This window comes from Corvus cornix, chromosome 10 (genome assembly GCF_000738735.6).
Source record: "Corvus cornix cornix isolate S_Up_H32 chromosome 10, ASM73873v5, whole genome shotgun sequence".
NCBI classification, from domain to species: Eukaryota; Metazoa; Chordata; class Aves; order Passeriformes; family Corvidae; genus Corvus; species Corvus cornix.
The window spans coordinates 15,558,655-15,573,621 of NC_046340.1; the positions used below are offsets into that span (position 1 = coordinate 15,558,655).

The 14,967-nt window shown below is 38.9% G+C and overlaps 1 protein-coding gene across 4 annotated transcripts in view; it reads right to left on the reverse strand.

Moving 5' to 3' along the window:
* The window catches only part of OTUD7A (OTU deubiquitinase 7A), a 128,768-nt gene that overhangs the window by 66,424 nt on the left and 47,377 nt on the right, over positions 1 to 14,967 (reverse strand). For 3 of the 4 annotated variants that reach the window (XM_019280832.3, XM_039557519.1, XM_039557517.1), the window contains 2 exons: positions 5,113 to 5,188; positions 35 to 152 (listed from right to left, as the gene is read on the reverse strand). The gene's annotated coding sequence lies outside the window, so the exon portion shown is untranslated. The remainder of the gene's footprint in view (positions 1 to 34; positions 153 to 5,112; positions 5,189 to 14,967) is intronic. The other variant, XM_039557518.1, reaches the window with a different exon arrangement.

Sequence of the window (14,967 nt, forward strand, 5' to 3'; positions counted from 1 at the left end):
TTGAGGGGTGGAGGGGAAATTTATAGCTACTCACAGGAATGAGGTAGGTAGGGCCCTTTTTCTGTTTCTAATATATTTGCCTATTTAGGAAGGCGGGAGGCAACTGTCTGGCTGATTTACTTCTGATTTTGAAGCTCTGCAGTATCATGTGCCTGTGAGGATGGAGAGAAAAGCAGAAAAGCAGAAAAGTTTTACTGTTTTACTCCAAAAGTGACAGTAATTTACTGTTCTGCATCCATTTGTCATACCCACGACACACTCTAACCCTGTAGCACTATTATGGAAAAAATAATTCTATGCTATGTACATCAGATGACAGCTTCTTAGGAATCCAGCCCCCTTCCTGTTTGGTTCGGATAAACAAAGGAAATACACCTCAAAATCCAGTTTAGAGGGCTGGCTTTCCACCAGTTTGACCAGTTCTGTCAGTGGCAGAACTGACTAAATTATTCCAGCAGATCCAATACATTTAGTCCCTTCCTACTCATGAAAAATTCACCTTCAGAACTACTAATGTTGTTCAAAAAAAGTAATATGATTTAAAAAAACAATAACCCCAAAACCAACAAGCATTGCAGACTGATCTAAAAGAATCCTCAATATTAAGTAAATTAACCATGAAGCATAGACCTGAGTGGTTTAATGAGCTTTGTCTCAAGTGTTTTGTATCCTGACTGGATATGTGAGCATTTTATAGTTTATCTAGTTTTAATCTCCTCTACCAGCTAAGAAAGCATAAATGACCTGCATATAGTCTTCTTTTACAGCCTGTTTAGCAATACTGTGACCAAATACCATTTTTGCTTTGATGCTAACTAAATATTGCTTCTCTGTTCATCTATGCATCATTAATCAAAGTCTTAAAACATAATTTTGTAAAGTTTTTAGGGCTTTCATTCTTATTATTTTTAAATATTAAGAATATGAATTGTGAATTCTCGCAATTCTTTTAAGTTTTATCCCTCCTAGTTACACCTCCTCCTCTATAAAAAAAAAGCAATTGTGTATTTATGTAAGAAAATCCACATATTTGTTAAATATATTTCTTTTACAAAATAAGACAGACTAACAAACTCTTTGCTATTTTCCTTTTCCACTCTCTCAGCTACACTTTTTCCAAGTATATGCTGTTGCACAAATTTATTTCAATGTAACACAGCTTTGCTGGACATCTTTAAAGCCCTCAGACACTACCTGCTCCACAGGCTGAGCTGAGCTCTCACCTGGTGAACTCATGTCAGCCACCTAGAATATTAAGTTCAGTATTCTGTGGAACTGCACTGAAAAGGGAAACAGCCATGGTAACCTGACCAGAAAGAAATAAGTAGGCTCCATATTCATACACGGAGTATTTCCAAGTGGTGGTGGTGGTGGTCAAAAAACCAACGTATTTTAGGTTTAGAAAATGAAGATATAACTCCATGCTGTTGGCATCTTAGATGCACATTTTAACAAATTTCTACTGAATCTCACATGCAAAATTTTACTGTTGTTTTTGGCTAAAGATAACACACCTTTGATTCCCAGCATTATAGGAAGCAATCCAAAATGCTAAGTTTAGACATTTTAAAGAGATTGTCCAGATACTTTTTCCACTCTTGCCTTTATTTCAAACTTCTAGACTGAAACATTACCCGAACTTCGCCTCAGTTTCACTGTAGTGCTTCTATTGTTAGGTGCAGATTGTACAAGTACACATAATCACACTAAAATTCTTATAGCTGAGAAATGGTGCTCAAAGTCTGTGAGTTCATCTGATTCCTTTGCAACAGCAGCATTTCCTTCACACACACATTACAGTCACACCCACAAATCATTGAGAGCAAGTGGTGCATCAGTAATGCTGCTGTGCTGTCCTGGTGCCCTCTCATCCTGCTCAACTGCTGCACACTCACAACACTCAGAAACAGCACACATGGAAGGACTACTCAGAGTGTTACTGTCCATCAAAGTGCCCCTTGGTCTCTCTGAAGGTCCATTAAAAATAGCTGTTTCAATTGCAGAAGTTAAAGAATAGCCAGGAGAAGTCTCTCTCCAGATAGCAAAAATCTGAAGGGAAAGAATAAATACAGAAGGGACTGCAGAGGAAAGTCTCTCGTGGTTTCTCTGCCTCCTGTTAACACCATCGCTGGATGTTTGCATGCATCCACTGGGTAATAAAACAGAGGTTAGGAAAATGAAAGGAAGTATACTGGTGTCTTCCTAATTGGGTTTAATTCATATGACCGCACAAACAATGGGCAAGGAGACACCAAATGTGTCTTTCAATGCAGAGGCCAGAGCAAAAGCCACAGTTTGTTATAACTGTGAACTACAGATTTAAATGAAATTGTCAATTGCCAATACAAGCAATGAATTTGACCTCAGTATTCAATTCTACATTCAGCTATTTGATGATTCATCCATAATGAAAGAAAAACAAATGGCACTAGAGTCAAACTGAAACAACCACAAGAAAATTCTTCTGGAAAGAACATGAAACATTTACAGTAAGTTCCTATAAAGGTTATTAATACTTTCAAAAATTCAACCTGTGTCTTGTTTATGGCATAACCAAAATGTGACAATCTCTGATGACTCATGAAGCTTTTGGTGACAGAAGCAGGATCACCAAGATATTGGAAAGCTTTCTGTACATTCCCTTTAGCTCCTAGAGCACTTTGAGGCAGCCATCTGGTTATGTGTTAGCATCTGTAGTAATAGCATGAAGTCACAAAAACCACAGCAAATGTTTGACTGGTCGAAAGCTAGAGACACCTTTTTACAAGGGAAAACTCTCTTCTTTTAATTAAGACCTTAAACACTACACATTTTTTATCACAAAAAGCAAAGGCACTTCTCCAGGCCCATGCTAGAAATATACCAAATCTCAACTCTCAAGTTTATCAATTATCTATATTCATCTTCTGAAATAAAATAGCCACAATCTGAATTGAACAAAGAAAGGATGTTATCCCCAGCCTCCCCCTATCGGCTTTATAGCACTTTCCCAGCACAAGTAGTCTACACTGACTCAAAGGTGAAGCTAAAACCCACAAGGCCTGAACAGGTGGATTCCTCTTCCTTCTCTGCACCACTGGTTTGGGCCACTTGGTGACACCTGCTCTGGTGATTGTCTGAGTGGTCTGTAAACATGACTGAGAAATAAATACAAGATCATCAAGCTTATTTTTACCTCTCCAATACTGTGAACACCTAGGCTTTATTCATCTTTTAAAAACACTATTAAATAAGTAGGGTTTTTTTTCCCCCTCACCAGTGAAAGCTCAGAATTCTCAATTAAATGAGAATGTATGTCCTTCATTCACTCATTCCTAGGTGGCAGAAGATGAATGACTTTTGACATGTATATTCCTAATTTCTGATGATTTCTAGCTAACTTATCTGCCCTAAGTTTATGAGAAAAAGCTATTTCTGAATCTTATACACATGGAACCCCCCCACCCCAACAGTAACTGAAAGCCATCAGCAAAGCAATTTACAGGCATATAGACACTTCAGTGGTGGGCTGCAGTAGGAGAGCCTATTGCTAGAGAGCTACACAAACTTTAGCAATTCCGTGGAGTGCACTGCTACAAACAGAGCTACCCCTTCTGAAAGAATACAAAAGCAAGCAACTGAAGTTACTCTCTTACACTCTGCATCAACCACCCAGTTTGCTGACTTCACAGGGAAACACAGCCACAGCTTCACCCTTCAAGACATTTTTACAACACTTCATCAATTTCATAGGGACAGCTTCACTTTTAGAAATAATAAATGCAATTTCACTTTTAAAAGAATCATATTTTATTAACTGCAAAGCATACCTCTGGATACAAAACCTGACAAGCTCCCAATCCAAAACTAGAGCACACAGTACATATAGATTCCTAAAGACTCACAGCATGAAGTGTAATCTCCTACTGATTTTAGCTTCATCTCATGAGACCTATTTTCCTTTAAAACCTATTTCACCTAATAAAGCCTGATAATGATAAAAAAAGACTAACTTAGAGGTTAGTGAGAGCTTCCGGTAAAAACTGGGAACATGCTACTGCTTTATATAATCACAGAACCATTGTTTCTCCTCTATCAGCTTCTTGGCACTGAGGACTAAGGGAGAAGGGGGGGACAATGGCCTGGCTCCCCACCATGGTACAGCTGAGCCATGGGAAGGGCAGGAGGCTGTCCTCAGAGAGCCACGCAGGTGGCCCATCTGGGATTCTTCTGGCAGCTTCTCAGGGATGAGACGTGGACAGGAGAAAGAATGGAGAGCATCAAAGGCACCAAAACTTGCATGAGTCTGTGCTTTCCTCAGTGATTGCTTCTACACCATGAAATGCCAGCAGAGCCAGCCTGACCTCTGTACAAGAGAAAGCAATTAAGGAAAAAGAAAAATGACTACGGGAAATTCTCCCTATGATTTAATGAGGGGTGTGTGTGAGAGAACCACAGGCAATAACTCTTCTATCACTCAAAATAGGTACCTATAGCTCAGATGTCAATGAAAGTTTTCCAAAAAACAATTACTCAAAATCTCTTTTTAGAGGAAAACCAAAAAGAATTAAACCATCTTTCTTGTTTTTCAGAGATGCTCTAAGTGGAAAACATGATGATTATATGATGAGCTGTCACTCGGCTACAACCCACTCAGTTCTATTACTGCTTGCTCCAGCTACTTTAACATTCAGTCATCTCAGTTACCTTTTATACTCATGGGATGTAGGAATTATCAAATGCCCCTTACGACACCAGGCAATCCTTGCCCTCAGAGTCCAAGCTGATTTGATCTCTTTGTGCTTTACTGGAATTTAGGACTGCATTGTGAAAGAGAGTAGGAACCCTGCCTCCACATCATTTGAATTCCTGCACCACACACATTTTTCTCTGCCCTTCCGTTTACTATCTAGAAGACTGAGGTTACAGAGTACAGTGCACCATTTGCATATCAAAAGCAGTAGCACTTTACATAAAAATGAAAAGCAGGCACTTTTCTGGTTTTAGTGAGTAAGAGCTCAAGATTTCCTTCCTCTGAATCTGTAACTTCAAATTCAGGTGTAACTCAGTTCATCAAGACTGGTTCAGATAAATATTTTAAAAATTAAGAAGCTTCCCCACTACCAGTGTTACCTGATACTTATTTGCCAGAGACATTTTCTTTCCAGACCCTCTTCTTCTGGAGCAGTTAAAGACTTCACTGCCTTACCTGAAAGAACAAAAGAAAAACATGCAAACAAGTTCAAAGATCATAAAGAAACAATTCTTATTTATCTCAGTTTATATATAACTTGTTTGAATGTTGGATGGTACTACCTCACTCACCGGGGGGTTTCAATATCTTCTTCCAGCTGGCCACCCTGGGCTCAGGTGTGTCAGATTTTGTTAGCAAAAGAAGCAGAATGACTCTCTGCTCTACCTTACACCAACAAAAGAACATATACTCAAAATACTATTCCAGGTTACTGTAACCTCATGCAGAGATAGCAACCTTGCCCTAAGTTTCTACATGGAGGACCTTTTCTGAAGCAAAATGTCCAATCCTGGTGTTAACATACACACAGGTTTTTAGTGCAGGACAGTGAGCACACCATGAACCCTGACTTGTGACCTTCAGCAAGCTCCAAGACACCCAGCCTTGATACTCTTTACCGGACCAGTTTTTCCTCAACAGGAGGCAGAACTGATTCAAGCACAAACCATACTATCTGCTGAAGTTAACATGCCCCTAATTGTATCAACCTTTATACCCTTGATCAGATCAACTGTTATCAATCCAAAACCACCACACATCTCCGAGAAAGCAGGTGGGCAAACGAATACAATGCTACAAAGACATTCACAATTCTGTTTCTGAAAAAGACCATTCCTGCACCTTAACAGGGGTGTGCAGCCTAGTGCCTGGCATGCCACAGACAAGTGAGACTAATGATACAAGCCATGGTATCCTCATGAGGGACAATAACTGGCCATCTCTGTGTTGCTTCCCTGCCTTTTTTACTGATGGTCATGTACATCAGGTAGGTGAGTGCAAAAAGGCTCCAAAACGGGTAAGAGAAAGATGCAATCATATCCCCTCTCCCCTTTAACATGACTGTGAGATGTGACATCAATTTTAATGACTTCATTGCCTAGAAACGTACCTGGCCACCCACACAGTAGACAGAGCGATGAGGTGGGAACGGAGAATGAATGACTCAGAGAAATCCCAGCTGTTTACCACAGTGTCTCACTACTCTCAACACCAACAGCAGTGGGTGGTGTTCGAGCTGTCCGTGACCCTGCCAAATCCCTCTTCCACTGCTTTCCACCATTAGAATGTTGATGTGTTTCCAAGTCCTACCATGAATGCATTACCAATTTCCTGAGGAAGATTTATCTGCTTCAGATGGTTTAAAAGAAAAATAGGCAATTCTCATGCTCAGGAGAATCATGCTACAGTATGAGTACACTGGACTACGTGTTCCTTTGACCTGTTTATCATGCACTACCCACCTAAACCCCTTGTTAAATCCTCAGAGATATCTGATCTAGTTCCCTACATGTCTTCAGTTAGAGTCAGACCATTTAAAGAAACTGCACTGGATCAGAAACAAGACCAGTATTTAAAATCAGTCTCAGGAAACTTCCCTCCATTTTCCATCTATTTTTTACTTAAAGCACACAGTGCAATGGCAAACCCATTAAACACAGAAGTGTTTATGAGTACATTGCTGTTTGCATAGGAATCTTAATATTAATCCCCTTTCCTTTTAAAAAATGTTAAATTCTCAGACACATTTCTGTACTAATGCTCTGTGCCTCACATGAAGCCAGTCCTGTCAGGACCATGTTTGAAGAAAGAAGGATCAGAATAGTGGATGCATAAAGACACTATTGCCATCACTCCTTTAAGCCTTACAGGATTACCACCCACCTGAAATGCCATGTCCTTTTATTGCCCTTTGAGCGATAAAAGGGAGACCTCCTAGAAGTGCAAGTTTGCCTTGGGTGTTGAAGTCATGCATCTTATGGTGTATAGTTCTCTCTTAAATTGTTGCCAAAGCAGAAACTTAATTTGCTAATTATTCGGAGAAAACTACACCCATCTTTCTACAAGGACTCGCTTTTGTGGGTTCTAGATCTGTGCTGATTCCTCCAAGATCCTGAAAAGACGACATCCTGCACACTGGGTGTTCAGGGACCTGGGTTTCCCAGTCTGACTGCACCTGTCTGGTTGGAGACAAGTGTGAGAAAAGCAGCCACGTTTCAATACATTAGTCCTGCTCTCTGGCAGTCTACACTAAACACTAATGAAAGAAAAGGATTTTCCTATAAAATTGCATAAACTGGTAGGAGATAAAAGGCACACAGAACATAAATAAGTACAGACACCTGGCAAAGACCAGTGTGATCTAAGGTAGGTTGGAAAACTGCTGGCAAGTTCACAAGAATAATCACAGTCAAATCAAGGCTGACTGGATACGCATGTGTTAGGAGCGAGCAATTCTCACAGCTCTATTTCTCATGAAGCAAGGAGAAGAAACTTAAAATTCTCAATTCCAACAACATATACAAACCTCTTAAAAAGAAATCCTAATTCAGCTGTCAAAACTGTCTTTTATGTCCAGCACCATCTTCAGTGCAATCCTGCCTTTCTGCCTGCCTGATGTATTCAGAGGCTGTTGCTGGAGTCACTTCCTCTTGTCCGTCCTATTTAACTAATGCAATTCAAGAGAATAAAATAAACTATTTCTGCAATAGCAGGAAGGCACATAGTGAACTGTGGAATACCAAATCTACCAATTCACTTTATTCAGTGGATACAAATTTTACCCATAATACTTCTCTGTAACTGACTGACACTAAAACAGAACAAATAATTCAGTAATCACACCTGCACCCAGAACAGGCTGTCTTGTTCAGTACTGAGGTCATCCAGAGAGGGGAATTTGCAGTGCAGCTGCTGTACTTTACATAAACACAGAGCTTCCATGGAAATTTGAATGCTTGCTTCTCACCCCTCCTCCCTTTTCTTTTTTAATATAATTTTCCTATACTCTTTGGAAAACTGTAAATTTTGTGGGCAGCTATGGGTTTTTTCCTAATTTGAGAATGAAATACATCAAAAAATTATTTTCTCTTGTAAACAACAGAACTGTCTGATGATTTTAGTATGATATTAACAGAAAGTCCACAACTATTTTTACAGCATAAGGAACAAAATTTTAAACTGCCTAACTCTACTTTTTCAAAAGCAGGCAAGAGAGAGTTTTAAAGGAGAAATGCCCAACATTTTAGATTAAGTGTTCCAAGCTGAGTTTTATGCTTACATGGTTATACAGTTTCATTGGCAAAATGACCCAGGATGCACTCACTTCTTTACAATGCCAAGTTCCTCTCCAAAAATGACCCTCCTCCTCCACATTTTTTATTATGCTAAATAGAATAGTTATTGTTATTTCTCATGTGCTAAATCAATATTATTTTCACAACACCCTTAATGGTTCACTTTTATTAAGGGCATTCCCCAGTACACATCATCTCAGTCCTTGTGAAAGCCCCATTCTAAGTATTTCTCAAACCATGCTGGTAAAGTATGAAATTCAGATGTGATATGTACAGGATGACCAATCTTACACTGCTAGTTACCATCTACCAGAGACAGTAAAAAGTTCTGCAACACAACTACATGTTTACTAAATCCCCAGAAAACTTCATTACAATATCTATATGTTCGTATATCATTAACCTACAGCAAAACACATTCAAGTTCTCATTTGGCAAAAAGCCCTGTAAGGGTGCAGAGCCTTATTTACGCACGTTCCTGAAACAAACTGCAAAAGGTAAATAGCAGATGTTTCGGTATTGGCCAGTCTAGGTGTTCAAACTGAGCCCCAGTCCCCCACTGCAGCAAGCTGGGAACCCTGCTTCAATAAGCATTCTTAGTAGGACCCATTCAAATTCTCATATATATCGGCAGAATAAGCAGGAAGTTCAATAACAAAAAAAGGAAGTATATTTGCACATTTCAATGCATTAAAATAATGCACGACTTCCATTCTTCTCTATTTAAGTTCCTGTGTATGTGTAAAAGAAGATGAAGAAGCAAAATTTTCCATTTCAACTACGGATTGTGGTAGAAACAGCATCAGAAGATGAAAATGTCTCTGCCAGTCCAGCTGAACATCATCTAGTCAACTGTTATAAAAGGTACTTACTGAAATGAGTGGCACAATCACCATTCCTTCAATAACAAAGAATCCTCTCTGAAGCTAAAAAAATTACAACATGGTTGTTTTGCACTTTTACTAAGAGTTCTTGCATTACATCAGCTTTTGCATCAAAGCTGGTAGTGCAAAGAGGAAAGCAAAGCCCATTTTATGAACTGATGTAATCAAGCCTAGCATCTCTCTGGGGTTTTTTTGTTCCTATGGTCACAATGACATCAGCCTACTCTGCCTATTCAGTAGTGGAGAGCAATGACAGTTCTTCACCTCTGCTCACACATTTCTCTATTCTTTTCCTCTTGCTTGTACATCCTGTCACATTAAGAGCCACTTGCATTTCAATGGGACACAAAACAACACTTGCCTCAAATCCCTCTCCTCACTCCTTTCCTCAATGTTTCCAGCTGTCAAAAGACAACATCAAAACTTGGCTTGAGAAAGTGGAAAGAGGGGAAAGAGAAATCTCAGGCACATCTAAGCACAACTAAACACTGTAAAGTGGGCCATGAATTTACAGTGTGGATCCCACGCTCTTCAAGTAACAGCCATGTGTTAAGTGCAGCAGACACTGCCACAAACAGAGCTGACCTGCAAAGGTTCTGAAGCTGTTTGTCTGCCCCAAGGCACAGTAGATGTTTAATTGGCACCCACACTGCAGTTCCAGGAACAGCTTGGTGCTCCCAGCATCCTCCTTTACATGGGGCCAGATGTGCTTCAAAAGGCTCCTACAAACCCATGCAAGTAACTCCGTTTTTCCGAATCAGTTTCTACGCCTGTAAAATGAGAGTAATCATACTAATCTTAAAAAGAACAGCAACTGAAGAGAAGTTGATTCACTTGCCATTGACATAATCCAGCCCTGGAATTCCCCATCTAATTAATTCTCTCATCTGAGACACAACATCTAGGCCAGAATACATTAAAGGAAATATATTTACACATGGAAAGTACTGTAAGGCTTAGTGACAAATGTGGTTTGTTACTGAAGCTTACCCGAAACACACAATACATTTTGTAAATTTTCCTACTAAGAATTTTCTTGGATCTGCTCTTCTGTGTATAGCACACAAACGTGTATCTGCACAGTAGTTGGTACTAAAACTCATCTAAAAAGATGAAAAAATATCCACCATCAAACCAACCAACCTATTAACCAAACCATCCCCCAATCTCCACTTCTTCTTCCATGTTTTAAACTATGAGGAGAAACTAAGAAAGAGAAAACTTTTTTTTTACCTTTTCCACTGAATTAGATCTTTTGCAAGATTTAAAGAAGACAACACTATGGAGCACCGAATGCAACCTGCAATAAATGTAACCTTGCCATAGACCGAAAAAATTAAATGTCATGGTGGATAGCTATGTACATAAGATTATCACAGATTTCTTCTGTTATCCTCTTCATATATTCTTCAGCTGAAGTCAGAGAAATAATTTCCATATTTTCCATTACAAAATGTAGACAATAAGAAAAATATGATTCTCTGTAGCTGAACTGCCCACTTCAATCCCAAGAACTGATTTTTATTTGCCAACTGTCCTACCCATTAATAAAAAGGAGCACAATCCCTCTCCATCTGCTGTATTTTTTGAGCATCTTACCAAGTAACATGCAAAGAAATGAGCAAATATTTTAACAACTAGAAGTCAAATGCATTAGAATAAAGGCATTACAAATATAAAAAGTACAAGTGATTTTTTATGGACAGAAAGAAAATGCACATATTAAAATGTATGTAGATATTACATGTTTGTAGAATCTATACGCAACATATAGGTAGATTGTATCTAAACTGCATCTATGTTATCTATATGTCTGTGTATTGTGGATATATTTATATAGCTATAAACATACATACTTTTATCTCTAGATAATATAAATCTCTTAACTAACATCAACTACCATCAATTTTTTTCCCCATTTGGGAGAAGCTGTCAATTTAAAACAGAGAACTTGATATACATTTATCCCTAACCCTATGGTAACCCACGCAGTTAGAGCCTAAAGGACTTATTTAATATTCTTCTTACTAGCAGCTGACAGATATCTGACAACACAAAAATGTAACATTTCATTTAATTTCTCCACAGGCTGATTTCAGTGAGCCCCAGATGTTTTAGCAGAAGAAAGAGAAAGACATTCCACATTTTTACAGTGGGGGATGGGAAATTTGTTTATAACAAATGGTCCTTGCTTTAATAATTTGTATCAAAAATTAAGAGGCGTTAATTTAAAAAAAAAAAATCCTAAGTGGTACTCCATTCTTGGTTCATTAGCTTGCTTGTCTCTTTTTTCTTTTTTTTAATTATTGTGTGTGTTAAGGCACCAGGTGTGGCAGAAACCAGTAAGAAATTTTCTAGGGGACATTCCATATTATCCCCTAAACTTATCCTCTAGCAGAAGGAAGGCAAATTACAACAGAAGACAAGTAGCTCTTTCTAGTTTCATATTGCATGCATGAAGCATTATACAATAAAATGCAATGAGAAAAAATTACAATGATCCCTAAAATGATTGTAAGGTGATTATGTTCCATTTCACCTCACAAGCCTTCCAGAAGGATTTATTTCATGCCTTTATTTAACCTGTAATATCTTGAGAAACTCTTCAGAGGGTTTTTCCCAGACAGGACATAGCACACTGCGACAGAGGTGGAAATGACAAGAGGCAGAGTCTGTAACAACCACAGCTTTCCCCACTCCTCACAGAGGGTCAGATGCACCTGTCACATGTCCTGTTGGCAGTGTGAGAGAGGTAACACTGCCAGGTGTCTTGAACTCGATCCCACGTGGGTTTGTTCCTTTGCCAGTTGCGTCCAAAGCGCTTGTAATTACTATCAGGGGAACCAGCCATTTACAGAAGCACTTTTGAAGCACCTGAGACTGCACCCATGAAGTCTGTCAAATAACTAAAGACAACATTTCAAAATACACTCATTTGCTATAGTTTTAGACAAAGTAAAGAGCTCTGAACCCCTGCACAAAGGTCAAAGTAGAGAACAAAATCCTCGGTAGAACTACAGATCAAAGTGATTCAAACACAATGAGAAGATGCAAATAACGTAATTTAAGGAAGCTCAGCTTTTCCACATAACATCTTGGCCAACAGCAGAAATCTATCAGAAACTAAACTGATAGATAACTGATGGTTAGTATTAACTTTAAAGGTAAGTAATTAAGCTCTTTTTGCACTTGTGTGTTAGATTGCATTTTGTCTGAAATGTGTATTGTGAGCAAGACAGTTGGAGAATGATGAGTTATGGGCTGTTTACAAAGAACAGAATGCAATATAAAATGACTATTGCCTCATAATATAGCTATTACCACAGTCTATAGAAAAATAAAGCATCTTTATGCTGACTACAAGTGACTGAATACTGCTCAAGGACAAAGCATTTCCAAGGTTTACCTGGCAAAGATTCATCAAGACTACCTTTCATTGAAAGAAAAATAACCCTGTATGTTAGTTAGAAGAGTAACCCTTTACGTTGTCAGCTGGCAAATGAAGAATCACATAAACAGCAACTTAAATATAATTTGTAAACCTCAGCAAAATAGGCCATCCTTCTAGAAAAAACAAAGATGCTCCATAGTGATATTGGCAGAGCACCTTTACATATGAATAAAACAGAAGTGCATGGAGAGTGCACGCATACCTACACTCAATAGAAAGTCAAGAACAGAACTGTGCCTGCCTAAAATCTCCAACTGAGCAACCGTGTCACTGACTGGAAGGACACTGGGCAGCACAGGAGAAAACCAGCACCAATTTCAGCAGTCAGAAAATACAATGGGGATTACAGCTGGAAGGGAATTGGGCAAAAGGCTGGAGACAAAACAGTGCAACTGACCATAAACAGAGTTTCAAGTACTACAGAGTTACAACATTATTATAGTAAATTGCATAAAAGAGAGGGCACTGCTGTTTTAAAGAAACTTCCACGTAACAAAACTGTAGCAAAATGAGCCCTGATCTCCGACAAGGTACATCTTGTGATGTAAGTGATGTAAGTTAATTGGAATATTTCCTGCTGAAACACAAACTGAAACAGAAAAACCCACTATAAGAGGAGGATGAGATGCCTAAGACAGAAGATGAGAAAACAAAATCTTTGGTGTCTTTCACTCTCTTTTCAGATACTCATCTACCAAAGATGTCAAACAGATAATATACCAAGGCAGCAACACAGCAGGAAAGGGATACCACGTCCTAACCTCCTGCTCTGTAACTCTGCCCTACACGTGGGGCATCGTAAGGACTGAGTTACAGCTCAAACTTTAAATGGAACAGAAAAGCTTTTAATACACTAAGCAAAACAATAAACTAATTAACACTCGAGCAGACATGAGGACACACTGTAGATCATCATTGCAACAGCATTTTCAAAAGTCATAAATAGCTTCAACAAAGAGCCAGCTGAGATACACTTTGTATAGGATAGTCAGATTTTCCTGATGTCTGGTGCTCCTCAGGGCAGACCAAGTATTTCAGAACAAGAAACCAAGAACAAGGATCCCAAATTGCGCTCACAATTTGCACTGTGCTTCTCAAGAATCTGTGGAGGTTTTTCCAGATAAAAGAGGTTTCTAGATTAACATGCGCTTTTTTTCCACCTCTAAATCACATCTCTGCAATTACTCATGTAACAGGGTAAAGACTGGCTTGGTCCCATCTGCTGCCTACTGCAGTGTGGTCCCTTCCCCACCCCCATTATCTCTAGTTAGGTTCTCCAGAAGCTGATGCACTGGAAATTGAATATGGGAAGAAAGCTTTAATTACGTCTTACATTGCCATTTATGACTTTCCAGTCTGAAAACAAACCGAGTATTTAGCTCAGATGGGACACCAAGTTCTCTGTCTCAGGCAAGCTGGATTTCTCTGCCGTGTGCAAATCGCTCCTCCTGCACATCTGTGGTACATCTGAGCTGAACACATGCTGTCCACATGTCTAGGATTTCTCTGCATCTCTTGAGGAACTGTGACTCCAACTGAATGTCCTATGCATTGATTAGAGTCACTACAGGAATTCCCAGGCAATCATCCAAAGGCCTCACAAAGCACCCAGACAAGAACCAGTCTCACACAAGTGCCAGACACAGAAACCCACAGAAGCCCAGAGAATGAATCACTGAAGCAGGACAGAAAGCCCTTCTTTGGTAGATGCTGAACTTCCTTAGAACTGGTCAATCTGACACTGGCTTCAGGAGGGCAGAATTATCATTCTAGGGATATCAGAAGCCTCAGAACACAGATGGCAAAATTCACTATATTACAATGCTACTTTTATTGGTTTTAATTTCCCTAAAATTTAGAAACTTTTGTCTGTGTTTACCAAGAAAAGAAATTAAAACCACTTTTCCTCTATAGCTTCATCGTCAAAAATAAATAATGCAATGCTGTCAATATTCTTGAGATCCTTTGGAAATTCTCACTCTAGCTAAATGTTATTTTATTGCTGAAGCAGATATTGACCAATATTCAAGACAGAGTGAGCTCCCTGTTCAGATTATCTCCATCTCCCTTATAAGAACATTTTCTAACTGCAGGAGGGCAATTCTGGCTGGAGAAGGAAAAAATTCCTACCATCTTTCATAAGGGATTTGTTGTCTAGATCAGCTTAAGGGTGTATATCTGTGTATCACAGACTTTATTAATACTGTCAACGCCACAATAAAAGCAAAATTCTGCTTCTATAACTGCATGTTCCATCTGAAACATCAAGAAGAAATCATAATTTCAATTCTATGACCTGCTTATAGGGACAAAACAAACATTACA